Source organism: Palaemon carinicauda, chromosome 1 (assembly GCF_036898095.1).
Source record: "Palaemon carinicauda isolate YSFRI2023 chromosome 1, ASM3689809v2, whole genome shotgun sequence".
Lineage (NCBI taxonomy): Eukaryota > Metazoa > Arthropoda > Malacostraca > Decapoda > Palaemonidae > Palaemon > Palaemon carinicauda.
In genome coordinates, this window is record NC_090725.1 from 61541916 (window position 1) to 61546915 (window position 5000).

Consider the following 5000-nt stretch of genomic DNA (forward strand, 5'->3'; position numbering starts at 1 on the left):
TCATTATTCACTTTATTAGTCTGACATTTCATCGATCCTCGTTTGCTGTGATTAATTCAGGCATTTTTTTTTTCGGGGTGGGGGGTGAGGTGGGGGAGGGGGGGTAATACATAGATTTACAATACAAAATTTTAACTTACGTTCCATAGTTATAAAATAACGACTTCATTTTCTTTGGGACAACAATTTTGATAAATGTTTTGGGGTCCCTAATGAAGAGAATCACGATAATAACAAATCATCAACATAAATAAATGCAGTTCATGACCATTATAATTCGTTGTTTATTGTAGTCAACAAAAACACCAAGCAGTTGCTCAGAAATGACTATGTACGTGAAATTGAATTTCCATCTAGTTGACAGTATTCATTACGACCACTGGTTATTGTTGAATACATATTTATGTATGGAAATTCAATGTTTGGCATATGGATCATGGATGAGCAATATTCTTCGTTCATATGCTCGATACCAATTTTGAATGTAATGGAAAAATCAATTGCTAACATAAAGTATGTTATTACTTGATTGCATCAGAAGGGGAGTTAAAATTAAATAAATGTTCTTTATATTTTTAGGGGATTAAGTAAAACGTCTTTTGTCACATAAGGGGTGACTTCAACCCAGAAATATAAGAAGGTTGCTGTATTGTTATCCTTTCCGGGTGGTTTAATACAAGCGTTTGGATTTCCAGGACAGTGTTCAATCCTGTAAATGGCTATAAGTACCTGCAGTGGTCAAGTAGAAGGGTGCAGGGCTAGCAGAACCACACTTAATTATTCTCTGTAGGGTTTTAATTCTTTTTTTAATTTGGGCCTTATGTCACATAGCATTCGGTTTTTTTTCTAATTTGGGGTGTATCGTGGTTTGTGATGAGAATCTTTATAACGATAAAAAAAATAGCAATTTTTTGGATCTAATTTATTTACCTTGGATAAACACAAAACTTGAATAAAGATTCATCAGTGCAGGATTTTTTTGTGTGTTTTATTTATACCTAGCAAGAGTTAACGAATTAAATGTTTATACATTGTTTGATGAGGCATATGCTGATTCCAACATTAAACTTACATGAAAAGGATAAATAACACAGATATTGATAAAAACTAAACATTTGATGTTGAGCAAAAATGTTGCTAAGCTGTCTCCACTGAAAAATATATATAAAAATCTGGGGATGGTATCGATGTGTGAAAAACAAGGTACAAAGAAACAGCCTAAAGAAATTTAAACTTTACCGGTGTTGTGAACTGCGAAAAGAAAAATATCAAACTTGATAGAATCGAAGACGCAACGCACATAGATGCTAGAAAAAATAAAGATAAGATAAAATAAAAATGCATGTAAATAGGCAGATGCTGTTATATTTGTATTTTGTATCATTCATTAATTAAAGATACTCCAAGGAAAAAAAATAACTATTTTCCATCTAGATAGTAGATAAAACCTGATACTACTCGCTACATATTTTTTTCAGAGATGTGTGAAAGCAATATAACGTTTTTGGTAGGCACAGACATATCGTATCAGATATTTCTCCTGACATTTTCCTGACATGGATAGATATTCTTGCAGGATTTGGAGAAACGCATAGTTTTTCAAGAGGCCCTCATAAGGGAGTCTTTTCTCTAAGAAAAAGAAAAACAAAATTTACCAACGTTGGAATAGCTAAGTCAGCGTTCTGCCATAATTTTCACCTTACAATAATACTTCACATTATAGATCAACTGATAGATCTCGATTTCATCCATCTGAAAAAGATGTATAACTTTTATTCGCTTTCATTTTTGTCAGATGCAACAAAAAATGATGGTAGGTTCAGCATGTATTGGAACCTATGGCTCTCTCTCTCTCTCTCTCTCTCTCTCTCTCTCTCTCTCTCTCTCTCTCTCTCTCTCTCTCTCTCTCTGTCTTTTGGTGTTTTGTGGATGAGCTGGATATTAGTTACTTGGTGACTTGTCGTAATAGTTTTAGATAGAAAATAAATGAATAATAAAAAAAAGTAAATGAGTGAATACATCTATTAAGCGATAATAAGAACCCACAACCAAATAACAAACTACTGCCCTTCCCTGTATATAGTCAAATTGTTCTTGTTATTTTTTTTTTTTTTTTGTAGTTTGTTCTTCGGTTTCCTGTATTACTTTACTTTCCATATTTGGGCATTATGTCTTATAGCAATCTGATTTTCACATTTGGTTTGCCTCTTGGCTTGTGATTAGTATCTTTATAACGATACAAACGAGACATTTTTAGGATCAAATCCATTTACCTTTTTGTATAAACACAGAACTTGAATATACATTCATCAATGTAGGCTCCTTATGTGTGTGTTGTATACCCTGTCAGAGAGTTAACTAATTCTATGTTTATGCATTGTTTGTCGAGCCACATGCTAATCTTAGCCATGAAATTAATTAGAAAGTTTAAATAAAACAGAATATGATAAAAGCTAAACATTTGATGTTACCAAAATATATTGCTATCCTGCCTCCGCTAACATCATACCTAAAAATCAAGGTGGGGTATCGATGTCAGAAAAATTAGGTACAAAGAAACAGCGTAAAGAAATTTAATCTTCACTGGTGCTGAGAACTGCGAAAAGAAAAATATCAAACTGGATAGCATTGAAGACGCAATACAATAAAAACTAAAGATAACATAAAGAGCTGCATGTCGATAAGTTATCGATCAGCCTCCTTACATCTAAAGAATTAAAAATTCTACGTGCATTAGTATTTCTATCTAACCACAAAAATTACCACTTGAAGTGCAAATTGATAATAGAGGAAATATCAAGATTATAAAGAAATACGGAGAAAGAAATCAGTTTATTTACAATTATATTTTTACATGTAAACCTGAAAGTCACATTGAAGCTTACATACAAAAATAAATTAAAGGGAACTAATCAATCAAATCTGCTTAATATCTGCATGCGTGCAGATACGAATGGTTTGCAATAAAACTTCTGAAAATTATATATATATATATATATATATATATATATATATATATATATATATATATATATATATATATATATATATAAATGTATATATATAAACGATTTAAAACAATATATTAGAATGCGCAAATCGTAGAAGTAAAAAGTTCTTTTGACATTGTAGCAGCAACCCAAATACAAGTTAACTCCTCTAAATCCATGAAGACAAAAAGTAAGAAGAAAATCCTCTCTAAGCATCAAATATGTGAACGCAGGTAATTTTCATCCTATGTATGTTTGACCTACCGATAATAATCTACTGTGAACAGGAAATTGGTCCATAATCATGTATTAGAAATCTTGATTATCGGAAGGTAAATTCCATTCCCTTGTTATTTCAGTAATGCTATGTATCTATGAATATCAAATAAGTAAAGTGAATACTTATATAGCTACACACAAACACACACAGCCACACACAAACACACACACACACACACACACACATATATATATATATATATATATATATATATATATATATATATATATATATATATATATATATATATATACATATATACATATATATATATATATATATATACATATTTATATATATGTGTGTATATATATATATATATATATATATATATATATATATATATATATATATATATATATATATATATAGTATGCCTCTGGCTATCGCTGGTGTTATGTCTTTAGCTACCCCTACGATATCTGAAAAACTGCAAAGTAAATATAGAAATCTGCATTATATTGTTTTCACTGACGCCATATTCTTTTTTCTTTTACTATATTTAAAATGTTAGTACTTATAAACCACCCTCGCACTCTTATAAACCTGATATACATTCTGAAACACATTTAAAGCTGAAAATCTACATTTAAAGTAAATTCATCAATAGACACATGAAGAGAAAAATATATATCGGAATACTAACCTTGAGGATACATAAAGTGTCAAGGATTGAATCTCTGTGTGTGCGTGTATATGAATTTGCCTATATATTTAAATATTGAGATGTATTTTTTGACGACTCTTGTACATTTATATATATATATATATATATATATATATATATATATATATATATATATATATATATATATGTATATATATATATAAATATATGTATAAATATATATACATATATACATATATATATATATATATATATATATATATATATATATATATATATATATATATGTATGTATATATATATATATATATATATATATATAAATATATATATATATATATATATATATATACATATATATACATATATATATATATATATATATATATATATATATATATATATATATATATATATATATATATATAAGTATAAATATGTGTATATATGTGTGTAATATATATATATATATATATATATATATATATATATATATATATATATATATATATATATATATATATATATATATATATATATATATATATATATATATATACTGTATGCGCACACAAACAAACACCAAACAATTTCCAGAGGTAGTATAGACAACGCCCACTGTCAATTTTATCTATCAAATTATGAGTTATATAATCAAGTAAGTTCCTCATTATAAAAAACTTGATAATAACTTTCTTTGGCGTGAACTTTGTACATCGTTGCTAAAGGGAAATGTTCTCGATTCATATTCAAAGTTTTCATGAATCGTATCTGAAGTTCTCGTGAGTCGTGATCTGCTATCTGTTGATTTTGGTATTTAATTGCAAAACTTTTATTCTTTTTCTAAATGAGATGTAAACTCATGTAAGAGATATTAGTTTTCCAATACTGTGAAGTAATCGACTTTCACCACTGCCTTAATAGAGATTCATATAGAATTATGAAGACGTGCAGTCCAGAATAGTTTACATTGCATTTAGTTGATTTTCTAATGTTTCTACGTATATCTTTTTTTTTAAGATATTTACATTGTGATTGGTGATGATGAGTTTGGCTAAACCATTGTTTATTTTTATTGCTGGATTTTCGTCTACAAGACTTG